At 47.3% G+C, this 15,818-nt stretch overlaps 1 pseudogene; it reads left to right on the forward strand.

Moving 5' to 3' along the window:
- LOC122643368 overlaps positions 1-13,448 on the forward strand; it is a 53,757-nt pseudogene extending 40,309 nt beyond the window's left edge.
- The last annotated feature ends 2,370 nt before the right edge of the window (positions 13,449-15,818 follow it).

Below are 15,818 nucleotides of genomic sequence, written 5' to 3' on the forward strand. Positions count from 1 at the left end.
TGATGAATACTATTCCAAACCTTTCCTTGCAATACCATCTTCACTTCCATCATATAAGCATGATATAATAAAGAATGCAATACATGCAACATACACATAATTACATGAATGTATACAACTCAATAATATATTTATAATGCATGCATCAAGGCAGAGAATCATGATGCATGGCACATGTACATTCATGCAACATATTCATAAACACTCAAAAAAAGATAGTTCATTGAAATTTTTTTTACTTTTTTTTTTTGGGTCTTTCATCGGTTACTAATCAAGTATACGTATAGTAGGCCTCCTTCGCCACTCCACTAGTGGCTCGGCTTGGTCTCTCTCCCTTTGCCTGCCTACAAGACAGAATCTCACTCACCTGTAAAAAGATGGTAAGAAACCCCGAAACCATAACCCGAAGGTAGCTACCCCGTTAGGCCTTCCCATACGTCTTATCTCTACCTAATACATGTGGTGGTAATGTAAATTAGGTGCTTGAACCATTAGATTTGGAGTTCCCCACTTAAAAGGGAAAACAAAGAAAATAGTAAGCCTCTGAATGATGCCCTCCGGATGATGGGGATCATCTAGTGGGGATCGTCGGGAGGGTGTTCCAGAATACAGGTTTGAGCTCGGATTTTAGCTTTGACCTAAGATTCATATCACCAAAGGTCTTGATGAGTCGTAGAATTCCCATCCAACCATGAAGTGCCACGTGGAGGTACTGAGGCCGAACCCGAGGACCGAGACGAGCCACCAGAAGCCGATCCAAACCGGTCAGCTGTCAGGTCACCATCGCCGTAATTCTCCATATGGCCGAGCACTGTGGCCGAGAACTAAGGCCACCAAGCACTGAGCCGTGTCCGTCTAGAAATGGTACACTGCCAAACTTCCCCGAGGACGATCGTCGAGCCGAGCGTCCGCGTAGTCCGAGGATGGCTCAGCCGAGCCTGGCACCAGGACGCAGCAATGCTCGCCACCTGGGCCGAGTACAGAGCCAAGCACCAAGGGCACGGCGGTCTGAGGCCGAGCCCTCTCCAGAAGCAACCAAAAATGGTTCACCAAGGATCCCGAAGCCATGTCAACGTGTCCCAAGAATCATGGGATGCAAATCGGGCCACAATCCCACGATGGAATAGAATCACACTCCCATAAGGACTCTTACCTTATCAAGAGTTTGACTCTAAAGGTAACTCTCCACTCCGCTCCGCGAGGAAGAATCCTACCAATCAAGGACTTTTACCATACAAGGACTCCTCCAACCGCCTCATCTCATCCTATAAATACCCGGGTATGGAACTCAAACGATCACCTCACTTTTCACTAAGCTGTTACGTTGTTGCACTGGAGACCTGACTTGAGCGTCAGAGAATCTTAGGCCGGAGCCACACCAGCTCTCTTACGCTCACTTGGTTTTTGCAAGCTCATTCGTGGGCGGACCGAGCGTCGGAGGTTTTCATCCGCAATAGATTTGGCACCATCTATGGGAACGACGTCAACTAGTCACCGTCATTTCTGCCAATCAAGAGAGCAAAGATAATGGTCATGCAAACAAGATTGGGACAACACGGCTCTGCTTCCCGCGGGGATGAACCACAGCCCGATAGGCAAGCAAGAAAGTCACCACCGCCTGAAACTTCACGGCAAGGTATGGCCGAAAGACCCCCACATGGGGGAGGAACTCAGTGTAGCGCGGGTGTCACTGCTAACCCGGCTCCACCGGTAAACGGAGGGAATGGGGGAAGTGTGTTGGACATGGCCGTGAAGGTTCTGACCCAGGCCGATCCAAACCCAAATGGGTTGAACCTACCACCGCAGTCGCCGCCACTACCCGAAAATTTTGATCCCGAAGCCCCGGCGAACAATCGGTAAGTTATGGACCTTTAGCTACAAGTGCTGCATACCAACGAGATGTTGCAAACTTTCATGGGACAGATGGCCCCGGACGGGTTACTGGGCCAGCCGCCGGTTGCACCCCCCTTGGCGCCAGTACTCTTCGAGGGAAATTTACAGCAAAACGGTGGCAGGCGTCAGGCCGAGCCGAGCCGGGCAGCGTCGTCTCATCTGCCCTGTCAGAAAACTCCTCCTCAGCGTCCCAATAGGAGTGCTCGATGGGATGAGCTGGAACATCATCGGAGCCAGAGGGCAAGATGAGAGATTGAACCGACGGCGTCGGTTGCTAGAAGATCGGTATTTTTTGATCGGGTCGGAGAGGACGGGCAGCCAAGGGGACACCGAGAATAGGGGATGAGCCAAACGGGAGATGTACCATAAGGCAAGGAGAAAGATCTCGCCATAGCCCCTGGCGCCGAAGGCCGCCTCTCCGAGAAGAGCAGCAGAGAAGCCCCCACGGGTCCAATTTCCAAGTAGAAAGAAGAATAAGGAGGTGTGAGGTTGACCAAGCCGACCATGATGGCCGACCTCAACGGGATGATCGAACAAGTCGATCCCGAGCTGAGGGGCAGAATGGCTGACCTCGGCCAAATGAAGAGGATAACCTACACCGAGCTGACGAGCCGAACAGTTGAGCACCCAAAACTGAATTGGAAAGGAGGCTGTGAGAGTTGACTGGGCAGGTCGAAGGATTGAAGAAACAGGCGACCCCGGACGCTTACTCACTAGTCAGACGACACCCTTATCCTCCCGAGATCATGACTACGCCTTTACCGGCTGGGTTTAAGCCGCCTCCCTTCGATCGGCATGATGGAACCACTGACCTGACGGATCACATTAATTACTTCAACGCGATGATGACTATGTACGGGGGAACATAAATTGTCTCTTGTCGGGCTTTCCCATTATCCCTTAAGGGTGCGGCGACCTCATGGTTCTCCTGGTTGCCATCGAACTCCATCTCAAGCTTCGCTCAGCTCTGTCGAGCCTTTGTCTCACGCTTCCAGAGTAGCATGAAGCACAAGAAGACGACGGTCAACCTCCTCAGTGTGAAGAAAAAATCCTGATAAGTCGATCCAGGCATTCGTCTCTCATTTCAATAAAGAATCTTTGGACATCAAGGATTTGGATGAGGCCACGGCCCATATGACGATGAGCAACGGGCTCACCGACATGGACCTCATCAAGGACTTGGCCCAAAAGCCGACTAAGAACATGGCTGAGCTTTTAGAGAGAAGTAATGAATTCGTAAACATGGCAGAGGTGCTCTAAGCCCGAAGGGTGAACGAAGGCAAGGCTGAGAAGAAACGGTCAGCGATCGATGACCGTAAAGATGAGAAGCAGGCCAAGACTGACTGCCAAGCCGAGAGAACCGATCGAGCTCAGAGCCCCGAATACACTCCCTTGAATACATCGCAGAAGGAAATCCTGATGCAAATACAGGACGACGGGTACATTTGCTGGCCATGGCCGATGCAAGCCAGGTCATCTCGAAATCCTACCAAGTATTGTCAATTCTGCAAGGACACTGGTCACAACACCAAAGATTGTTATCAGCTGAAGAGAGAAATTGAAGAGTTGAAGAGAGAAATTGAAGAACTGATCAAGGCGGGACACCTGAAGCGGTATATCAAGGGGAACCGAGAAGAACGTGGAGGTCGGCGATAGGAGGACTGAGACCAAAAAAGAGCCGAGCAGAGGGCAGAGGGCCGAAGGGCCGAGCATGATGAACCTAAGGCCCGAACTGAAAAGAAAGATGATGAATGAGGGCTGAGCAATGACAAGGGAGCACCCATATACACCATCCTTGGAGGGCCCGGGCAAGAGTCCACTCGAAAAGCCAAGGCAAACACTTGGTTCGTGGGGGTCACAAAAATGCCAACCAAAAGGCCGAAGTCCGAGGCCGACCTCGAAGGTATAAGTTTACCTCATGATAATGCTTTGGTGGTGCAGGTGGAAATCGCGAAGAGACCCGTTCATCGAGTACTGATCAATACGGGGGCATCCGTAGATCTTATGTCACTCGACGCCTATCGATAGTTCGGCTTCGGAGATGACGCGTTCAAGCCAGAAGGAACTTCCCTCCACGGATTCTCAGGAGCTGCTGCCACGATCAAAGGGTCGATAGACCTGTTGGTTACATTCGGACAAGCCCCATGTTAAGTAACAATCCAAGTCAAGTTTATGGTGGTACGGTCAGTGGTGGCTTTTAATGCAATACTCGGTCGCCCATCACTCACCGCCCTCCAAGCCATCATCTCGCCGATGCATTTGAAGATGAAGTTCCCCACGAAGAACGGGATTGGAGAAATCCGAGGCTACAAAAGAAGGCCCGGGAGTGCTATGCAACATTTGTCAAGCAAAACAAAGGAAATGTCCGAGGAATGGCAATGTGCGTCAAGCACCTCCTTGAAGACCAGCGGGATGAGCTCACTGAAAGGCGCGAAAGACCTGTAGAAGACCTCATCCCATTCTCCCTCAACGATGAAGATCCAACGAAGACAGTACAACTCGGATCATTGCTGAGCAAAGAACAAAGGAATAGGGTCAAAAACTTCTTGATGGCGAATGCCGATGTCTTCGCCTGGTTGGCCGCCGACATGCCCGGCATACCATGGCTCGTAGCCGAGCACAGACTCCATATTGATCCGAGCCGAAAGCCGATCCAACAGAAGAGAAGGAATTATGCCCTTGACCGCCAAGCCGCGATCAAAGAGGAAGTGGAAAAACTCCGACGATCAAGGTTCATCAGAGAAGAAAAATTCCCCACTTGGCTGGCGAACGTCGTCATGGTTCCCAAGTCGAATGGGAAGTGGAGAATGTATGTCGATTATATCGACCTCAACAAAGCATGCCCGAAAGATAAATATCCGCTACCCCAGATTGATCTGTTGATAGATGCCACCGCTGGGCATGAGATGCTAAGCTTTATGGATGCATACTCTGGTTACAATCAAATTCTGATGCACGAGGAGGATGAGTCTTACACGGCCTTCCGAATCGACCAAGAAAATTTTTGCTACAAGGTCATGCCTTTCGGGTTAAAGAATGGCGGAGCAATGTACCAACGGTTGGTAAACCAAATATTTTGCGAACAAATAGGTAGAAACATGGAAGTCTATGTGGACGACATGTTAGTGAAGAGTTTGAAGGTCGAGCATCACTTGGCCGACCTAGAAGAGGCCTTCGGCGTGCTGAGGAAGAACCAAATGAAGCTGAACCCCACCAAGTGCACTTTTGGCATAACCTCAGGAAAATTCCTTGGCTTCATGGTCTCCATACGAGGTTTCGAGGCCAATCCGACGAAAATCAAGGCAATTCAAGAGATGAGCCCTCCAAGGAAGATCCGAGAAGTACAAAGGCTGAACGGGAGAGTCACGGCGTTAGCATGGTTCATGTCAAGAATGGGCGACAAATGTCTCCCATTCTTTAAAACTTTGAAGAACATCCCAAGCCCAAAGAATTTCAAATGGACGAAAGAATGCCAGCAAGCTTTTGAAGACTTGAAGAAGTACTTGGAGAATCCGCCTCTCCTCTCCCAACCCGAGCCAAAGAAGAGCTCCAAATTTACCTCGTTGCGACCCCGATTACGGTCAACGTGGTACTGATCAGGGAGGAGAGCCAAGCACAAAAGCCCATATACTACATTAGCTATGTTCTCGTAGATGCCGAGAGGAGATACTCCAAGTTTGAGAAGGTAGCATTTGCCCTTGTCACGGCTACAAGGAAGCTGAGGCCATATTTTCAAGCTCATCCAATCACGGTGTTAACCGATCAACCACTCAAGAAGATACTACACAAGCTGAATGTTTCGGGCCGGTTAATCGCGTGGGCCGTGGAGCTGAGTGAGTATGATATAAGCTATCACCCGAGGACAGTGATAAAAGGATAAGCCCTGGCCGATTTCATTGTCGAGTACACCATGCTTGACATCGAGATCGGAGGAGAAAGAGCAACGGAAGAGGCCGCGGCAAAGGCCGAGGCCGAGCAGTCATGGACCATGAATGTGGATGGCTCAAGGAACTCTGGTGGTAGCGGGGCTGGACTAACATTGGTCAGCCCTGAGGGTTTTCGCATTCAATATGCCTTGAGATTCAAGTTCCTAACCTCCAACAACGAGGCTGAATATGAAGCCCTACTAGCCGGACTTCGAGTTAGCAAAGCCATAGGGGTTAACCAGCTGAAAGTACGGAGCAACTCGCAACTTGTGGTCAACCAAGTCAACGGTGAGTACGAAGCCAAGGATGAAAGGATGATAGCATACCTGAACCGAGCCCGAGCACTGATCTCCGAGCTCGAGCCCTTTGAGATGGTCCAAGTACCGAGACAAGAGAATGTTATGGCTAACTCCCTCTCACGGCTAGCCGAAGCCGACCTCCCAAATCTGAGCCGATCGGTCTACATAGAAATTCTAGGAGGGCCCTTCTTACAAGAAGAAAGTGTCAAACACATTGAAGAAGATGGGCCGACCTGGATGGACCCGATTGTTAACTACTTGGAGAACGATCAACTCCCGGAGGATCGAGACAAAGCAAGGAAAGTCAAGATTCGAGCCACAAAGTATACAATGATCGATGGAGTGTTGTACAAGAGGGCCATCTCGGCTCCCCTCCTCCGGGCCTCGGACTGAAAGGAGCCAAGTACGCCTTGGCAGAAGTGCACGAAGGCATATGCGGGAGCCACATGGGGGGCCGAGCATTGGCATATAAGATACTTTGGCAAGGATTCTACTGGTCGAGAATGCAAGAAGAAGCCATGAAGTACGTAAAGGCATGCGAGAAATGTCAGCTATTCGCACCCGTCCTGGGTCGACCTGCGATGAAGCTAACCCTGATGCTGAGCCCTATACCGTTTGCCATGTGGGGAATGGATATTCTCAGAGATTTTACCCCGGCATCCAAAAATTGAAAATATTTGGTGGTAGCCGTCGACTACTTCTCTAAGTGGGTCGAGGCTGAGCCCCTAGCCACCATTACGGAGAAGAATATGGAAAAGTTCTTCCGAGACAAGGTCATCTATCGGTTCGGGCTGCCAAAAGTGCTCATCACCGACAACGGTGCACAATTCAACAACCCGAGCTTCTGAGAGTTCTGCAAGCACTTTTACATAGATTTTCGTCCGATGGCGGTTGCTCATCCACAAGCTAATGGGCAAGTAGAGGTGTCGAACCAAACACTGCTAGTGGGGATCAAGAGAAAATTGGATGAGGCCAAAGGAAGGTGGGTGGAAGAGCTCTCGAGGGTCCTTTGGGCCTATCGTACGACAGTGAGAACACCCATGGGAGAAAGCCCATTTTGGCTAGCATACGGAACTGAAGCCCTCACCCCCGTGGAGGTCAAGGCCTATTCGTATCGAGTGCTTAACTTTGACGAGAAGACATATGAAGATGGACTCAGGGCCAATCTTGATTTCCTCAATGAAGTTCGAGAGAATGCTCTACTGCGGAACACAACATATCAGCAGAAGACAACGAGATACTACGACTCAAGGGTGAAGGAATGACACTTCCGCCAAGGAGACCTCGTCCTAAAAAAAGTCAACGCATCTCAGCCGAGATAATAAGGAAAGTTAGCCCCAAACAGGGAAGGACCGTATATAGTCTCTAAGCAAATTCGCCCAGGGAAGTATCGCTTGCAGACTCCGGGTGGCAAGAAGGTACCGAGACCTTGGAACTCAGAAAATTTGAAGAAACTTTTTCAATAAGTATTCTTTTCAGCTCGGTTCAGTTCGAACATCGATGTTTTCGACTTCGGCCTTGACTTTGTATGGTTCAGCTCAGATGTTCTCTTCAGTTTGAAAGTCAATAAACTGAGATTCTCCTCCATTCTTTAGTTTGTTTTGAGTCTAAAACATACTAAGTCGCAAGACCAGTCCTCATAGACTATTGGACGTTGAAGACCGACCCTCATAGGTTGGCAGCTAAGAAAATCGAGAGCCCTATTCGTTATATAGTTTGTTTCGAGTAAAAAACATGCCAAGTCATAAGACCAGTCCTCATAGACTGGCTGACATTAAAGACCGACCCTCATAGGTTGGCAATCAAGTCATAAGATCGATCGTCATAAATCGATGGACACCAAAAGACTGACCCTCATAGGCCGGCAATCAAGTCATAAGACCAATCCTCATAGATTGGTCAACAATACAGACCGACCCTCATAGGTCAGCAACAAGGTCATAAGACCAACCCTCATAGGTTGGTGGACTCGAAGACTATTCATGAATTGGCAATCTTAACACTGAGCACAATGGCCGAGCATGGGGCACAGGGAAATTGCCTAAGGCATTGAGCTTGGCCGAGTGGACGGCTCAGATCCATAATCCCACGCCAACACCAGAGATAGCGGCTGGGCCAAATTGGAAACTTAGGCTATAAAATTTTCAAAGACATTAATCTCGGTCGAGAGCCTCAGCGCTCGGATATAGGAGCAGCGCTAACAAAATAACAAAAAGAAAAGAGAACTACCGAGCACAAACACTTAGACAAAATTGGGAGGAAAAGTTCCTTTTCATTAATCTAAAGCCGAGGTACAGTACAAAAATGGCCTTTGGGCTCGATACATAAAAAAAAAACAAAAGAAGAAAAAACTATTACTACTGAAACCGGGACATATACATTAAAGGTAAAAAAGAGAAAATTCTAGATGGAGGGGATGTCCACGGGGTCCTTAGAGGCGTCCTCGGCGAGATCCTTGGCAAAGTCCTCAGCAGAGAGCTTAGTGGGCAAGTCCTTTGGGTCCTCGGCAGTGGCGGCCGGCCCGGCCGAAGGGGTAACCTCAACTGGCATAGTTTACACAACCTCCACCCCGTCCTCCTCGTCCAACTCCCCTACCACAGTGGCTGCGTCGTCATCAAACTGAGAAAGGTTGTGGTGGGGGTAAGCTACCCTGAACTCAGCCAGAAGATCGGCTTGGCCCTCGTTGTACTCGGATTTGTACGAGGGCTTTCGTAGACTATGGCATAGCTCCTCGTACTCCTTCAACCCGAGATACTCATCCACCGCCTCGGCAAGAGCATTAGCCAAATCAGCCTCGACGTTCTTCTTCACCTGCTCTAGCTCGCCCTTCAAGGCCCGCATCTCCTTCTTATGCTAAGACCTGAGGGAGCTCGCCTTATCTTGAGCGGCTTGGAGGTCGGACTCTGCCTTCTTCAACTTCCTCTCAACCTCTCGGTGCGCCTGAATGGCCGCGCTGGCCTCCTTCCCGGCTTGCTTAGTTTGAGCCTCGAGAGAGGCATTCTCGTTGAGGGTCCGCTTGTGCTGAAGAGTGGCCTCGACAGCCTTGGCGAAACCCTGGGAAAATAGGCCGAGAATGGGTAAGGTCGGGCCTATAATAAGAGAAACTACTCGAAAAGAAAGGATAAGAGTCTCACCATTGTAAAATCTTGAAAGAGTGTGGAGAGGAGCTCGGGGTCGGATAGCTCCTCCAACATGGCCTTATCTTTGGGGAGCCGACCCGTATCAAGCCACTCCTTGACGTGGGCGGCCGAGGTCAGAGCCGAGTCCCTGGGGAAGAGACGCCAAGAAGGTCGGATAAGGATGTTCCTAGCCGAGGCCCTCCGCAGCCGAGTGATGTCCACGCCCAGGGTGACCCCAAGAGGATTGCCGCCTGAGGTGTTGATGGAGAGCTTTTGCCGCTTAACCTCCTTCGGAGGGCTCCGCTCGCCCTTATCCCTCTTGGACTTATTCTTCTTGGACCGGCTGAGGTCGCCCAGGTTCTTCTCAACCTCGAGGCCGACCATCTTATCCTTAAGGCTTGGCAGGACAGCCTTGCCTTTGCCGGTCTTAGAAGCCTCGCCCCTCGTCTTGGCCTTCTTGGTCGGTTTCCTCTTCTGATCCTCGGCCAGCTCGACCTTGAGCCGAGCCGCATCCATTAGGGGGACGTGGCCGACCACTGCAAAAATTGAGAAGAAAAGTCAGAAAACAATGAGGAAAAAATTACAAGTAGCGAGCTCGGCTCGAATTCCTTACCTGGGGTCAGATTCCACCTTTGAAGAAACCCCTTGTCTTGAAGTTGTAGGACATCAAAGGGCGGGTGCTGACGAATCATGTAGTACGAGGTCTGCTCGTACTCATTCAAGGACAGCACCCTGTTGATGTAACTCAATTTTATCTCTTCCACTCGGTTTGGAAGGGACAGTCTGGGATGGTGGCAGAAAAGAACCGAGGCTTCCAATGCTTATTGAAGGTAGGCACTCGGTCCAAGTATTTGTAGGTGTTCAGCGCCGAACCCTTTTGTGTTCGGCGGGTGAAATAATACCACCCCTTCTTGGTGGATTTCTTCAGGTACCAGAGCCGAGAGAAGAGGTTCACGCTCGCGGTTCGGTCCATCAGGTGAAAGAAGACTTAGAAGTCATACATCAGCAACCATGCGTTCGGCGTCAATTGACCTGGGGACAAGTGGAAACGGTCCAGGATCTGATCCACTAGGCTGAACACTGGGAACCTGAAGGTGTACTTAAATGCGATCTCGTACAAGGCCACCTCGTCGGGCCGAATGAAACAGGCCATCTCCCTAGGGTTGGGAGCTCGAAGCTGGATGTCCTCGGGGATGGCATAGGTAACCCTCAGACGCTGGACGTTAGTCTCGGTGACTATGCTTTCAACTGTGCCAACGCTTCCCTCCTTAGGCTCAGGGATGTCGGTAGTAGAGTTGCCCGAGCCGACCCCATCTTCGGAAGATTTCTCTTCGCTTGACTCTTCATCGTCTGTTGAGGACGATCCCGAGCTCTCTGCTTGATCTTCGGCAATAGGCTGAGCCTCATGGCCGGACTCTTGGGGCAGGGGGACTTCGACAGCATTGGCCTGGCGGGGCTCCACCGCAGCGGGATCGTCCAAGGTTGAGCCCAACAAGTCTATAGTTGGAGAATGGGTGGGGAGCTCTCGGCTCGAACTCATACCCTCGCCCACCCTGGCGAGCACTTTGCCCTCTTAACCACTACCAACTGACATGATGGGGAGAGAGAACTTACTGATTGAAGGAAGCTTCGAGGACGAGCTGAGCACGAGACGAGCTGAAAAGTAAAGGACGCCGAGCACTTGAAGACTCGAAGACTATGAGCTAGCCGACCACTCTGGAGATTTAAAATAGTGAAGAATGAGGAAATAAGGGTCGCCTATTTATAACCACCGAGTGGCCTAGATCCAACGGCCGAGAAGAATTTGGAGAAGGAGATCCAACGGTTTTGATCCACCGACGGTTCAAATTCCCGAGCACCATTATTACACCGGGTGACGTGGCACTAACACCCAACTGCCAGAAGCCGTACAACATCAAATCATCGCAGATATCGAGCTTAGACTCAGCCTCGGGATGGAATAATCTGCACACTGAAAGACTGTACTCATCAAGGACGAGCTGAGCCTTGATGAATGGGGGGCCTGTGATGAGTCGTAGAATTCCCATCCAACCATGAAGTGCCACGTGGAGGTACTGAGCCCGAACCCGAGGACTGAGCCGAGCCACCAGAAGCCGATCCGAACCGATCAATTGTTAGGTCAGCATCGCCATAATTCTCCGTATGGCCGAGCACTGTGGCCGAGAACTAAGGCCACTGAGCACTGAGCCGTGTCCGCCTAGATCTGGTACGCTGCCAAACTTCCCTGAGGACGATCGCCAAGCCTAGCGTCTGCATAGTCCGAGGACGTCTCAGCCGATCTTGGCACCAGGATGCAGCAATGCTCGCCACCTGGGCCAAGTACAGAGCCGAGCACCAAGGGCACAGCGGTCCGAGGCCGAGCCCTCTCCAGAAGCAACCAAAAATGGTTCACCGAGGATCCCGGAGCCACGTCAGCATGTCCCGAGAATCATGGGATGCGAATCGGGCCGTAATCCTGCGACAGAATCGAATCACACTCCCATAAGGACTCTTACCTTATTAAGAGTCCGACTTCGGAGGTAACTCTCCACTCCGCTCCGCGGGGAAGAGCCCTACCAATCGAGGACTCTTACCATGCAAGGACTCCTCCAACCGCCTCATCTCATCCTATAAATACCCGAGTATGGAACTCAAATGATCACCTCACTTTTCACTAAGCTGTTATGTTATTGCACTGGAGACCTGACTTGAGAGTCGGAGAATCTTAGGCCGGAGCCACACCGGCTCTCTTGCGCTCACTCGGTTTTTGCAGGCTCATCCGTGGGCGGACCGGGCATCGAAGGTTTTCATCCACAACAGGTCCAATTATCTTGGTTAAGCTTTGGGGTTTTATTCCTTCAATGATTCTAAGCATATTAAGCCTAGATCCATCCATTGATTTCTTGGTTTAAACCCAATTGATGGATCAAGATCAAAATTGAAGGTTTAAGGTCCCAAATGGGTTGAAACTCATGGATCAAGGTCATGGCTGTTGTTGGGATGATTTTTGGTGTTGTGTAGGTGCAAGGTGAGCTGAGAATCAGTAGATCGTCATGCTTGCACTTACCACTCCATGAACCAACAAAGAACAGCCCCAAATAAAGAGAGAGAAAGGTTGAGGGAGAGCTACTTACCAAGCACAAGCAAGAACCCGGAGGAGCTAAGCTTGGATAGGATTCCTTCCTCTCCTCTTCTTCTTCTTCTCCTTCTCCTTCTCCTTTTCCTTTCTTTCTTCTCCTCTTCTGCTCCTACAGTTGGGCTTGAGAAAAGAAGGAATGAGCTAAGGAGCTCATGTCTATTTATAGACAAAAGCCTCATTGAGGCCCGTTTGATTTGCTCCTCATAAGAATAAATCACATTAATTGCCCAGACGAAGTAGCCCGGTGTATCAACTGGAGTCCAAATTACACCCACACGTAGATGAGGGTACGAGGATCTTTATGGACTCGAGATATGTCCTCGCATATGGGGTAGGTGGACCCCACAGTGAAAGAATGCAATTCAACATTTTTCTTATCCTCCCTTTAATGCACTTCGGACAATAGTGATCATCCGGAGGTCACTGCTGAACTTATTCAACTTGGGTTCAGGCCCAGACTTCAACCAAACACAAGTACAGCCCCTAGAGGTCTTGTAGAGTGATTCCAAGGTACAAATCCTAGTCATAACACGGGTCATGGGGGCATGCGGGGTTACCTGTAAACGGATATCTGGATCATCCTGTAAAGCTATCCAATCATCACCAGTGGTCCTGATAGCTGGTTTAAAGCCTAGAGAATCATTTATAGTGTCAGACCCGGTTTGGGTACGTGTATTACAATTATCTCCTTAAGTCCACCAAGAACAAGATCGATTACTACCAAATCAATGGCATTGAGATCATTTACAATATGGCCCATCTCGATAAGGAGCTCGTCGGTTACTGAGCGAAGCTACCGTTGATTCGACGCCTCATGCTGTCTCACCCGGAGGTGGAGTGGATCTCGTGGATGGATAGCAATGCCCTCTTCATGGATATGGTGTTTGAGATTCCTCTGTCTAAGTACCATAAGTATAATTTGGTCATCCATGGTTACCCGAATTTGCTGTTCGAGCAGAAATCATGGGTCACCTTAACCAACGATAGCTTTCTCTTTCATAATTTCCAATGGTATTTGGATTTGCGTCTTCCCATATGCAATAGACGATGGTGGTGGTGGTGGAGGTGGTAGTGGAGGAAGTTGGAAGGGAGGATTTTTCTTTTTTTCGCTTTCTTGCATTTTTGGGCTTCTTGATGGATCAAGAAAACGAGGGGCACAAAAAAAAAGCAAAGGGGGTTGGGGAGAAAGAACAGAGGAGGACGGGGTTGTGGCAATGGTGTTCTATGACGATGACAAAGAAGAAGAAGAAGAAGAAAGAGGAGGTGGTGGTGGTGGGGTTCCTGGGTCCATTTTTTATAAATGGGGGTAAATATGGAAAAGTACCTTCATTAAGGGTATTATAGGCATTTAGTAATATTTGGGCGATGACATCATCACTTAACTGTTCTCATCTAACAGTAGGGGTACATTTGTAAGAATCTTTCATAATACTGGGAAGATTAATGAAATAAATGAAATTTTAGGGGTGGTAGAGGCAATTGTTTGAAAACACTGGGATGGTAAACATAAATGTTCCTTTTATTGTTTTTAAAGGTATAGAGGTTTGTTATAATTGGGTAAAGGTAAAAAGTGCCTTATAGTTGGGTAAAGGTTTCTTACATCATGTTCTCTCTGTCAAGGTTCGTAATCTTGGTATCGACTGGATCGAATCGGATCAGGATTAGATCGCCCGATACGGATCGGGATTGCCCAAACTCGGGCAAATATGATACTTTTGCCCCCTTTTTTATATAAAAATTTTGATTTTTTTTTTTTACTTTTTTACCCTTGTCTGTACAGCTAGATCGGATTGGTATCGGCCAATACCAATCCGATCCGGCCAAAATCGGCTGATCCGATCCAAGATTACGAACCTTGCTCTATTCAATGGTCGAATTATCACATAATTATAGCCTTTTTCTCAAAATGCCAGACCAATTAGGAAGCTTTTCTAAAAGGAACCCTTTCTTAGGCAATTTTCCCCTCATAATTTGTCAAGATGCCATCAATATTTAGTATTTATCTCCTTGTTTGGTAATATAGCAATCTTATGGGACTATGGATAAAACTTTGAGCTACTTATTTACTTTGTGTTAAAATTTTACTGTAAAATTAATATTAAATCATTTATCACATTACATTTTGAGATTTTTTTTATTGACACCCCTTAAGGTATCAAATAATTGGTATTTTTTTTTTTAGTAAAATGTTTTTTTTTACAATCAAGATAAATATTGTCAATTCATATGTATACATAATTATTATCATTGCACATGTATACTCGAAAGTATGCATAAGAATGAAACCTTTTGATAATAACATAATGATATGTCATTTTCAAATTATCTTGGAAAACCCTTTCATACCGTTAACTTAAGATCTTTTGGAAATGACAAAATGAGCAATTAAAAGAAGGTATCAAGTTCTAAATACACTTATATAGTTCTAAATACACTTATATGGTGTTATTTAGTGTGAAATAATTTATAACTTTACTTTTTTATCCTTTTAGTATGATATGTTTTTTTTTCTAGTAATGAGAGTAAATAGTCATATCATATATGTACTAAAAAATTATGCAACAGAATGATAGCTTTTGATAATAACAATATGATTGAGTTTTCTGTAAGCCACGATGAAGGAGTATCCCTTGACTACAGCTTTCAGATGGGTGGGAGAGGGTATGACGTAATAGGAGAAGAATATATTCAACCACTCGTGAATAAGTGAATGTTTTAAGACCCGAGGTTGATGGTTGAAGTATTCTCATGTGGTGAAATTTTGTTTTTTTTTATAACATAATGATAAATTATGTACAAATTATTTTTGAAATCTTATTATATTCTTAAATTTAAAAAAATAACAATTAAAAGATGATGTCAAGTTCTAAATACACCAATTGAAATATCATTTGAAAATATCTTTTACATTTGTTCCCATACAGAACTTTCTAAAGCTCTAGATGTTTGTTTTTCAATGCAATGACAAAAATACGCTTAGGAAAAAAGAAAGGTTAAGACTAGAACCACATAATCTTTGATTATTTAATAGCATTTCTAATGATTCACAGACATGAACCATTAATTAAATAATATTGAGAAGAAGGAAATATTTATTACAAAAAAGGGAAGTAGTTTTCTGTACGAGAGTGTAGCCTACACCAACACTCTCATGTGTCTATCTTTCTTTTCTTTAAAATATAGGGATAAAAATGTCTTTTTATATGGAGAGGAGAGAGATAGACTCATAGGAATGCTACCGTAGGCCACACTTCCGAACGGAATACTTTTTCCTCAAAAAAAAAATACTTTTAACATATTTGAGTCTCGTGTTTTGACTCAAAGACTATAGATATTCCCAGACCAAAAAGCCTACGAGAAGTTAGTGAGCATTTGCGGTCCCACTTAGTTGTGGGTTAAAAAAAATAAATAAATAAAAATTTTGAGGATGTCTATGGAAGAG

This window comes from Telopea speciosissima, chromosome 10 (assembly GCF_018873765.1).
Source record: "Telopea speciosissima isolate NSW1024214 ecotype Mountain lineage chromosome 10, Tspe_v1, whole genome shotgun sequence".
Taxonomy (NCBI): domain Eukaryota; kingdom Viridiplantae; phylum Streptophyta; class Magnoliopsida; order Proteales; family Proteaceae; genus Telopea; species Telopea speciosissima.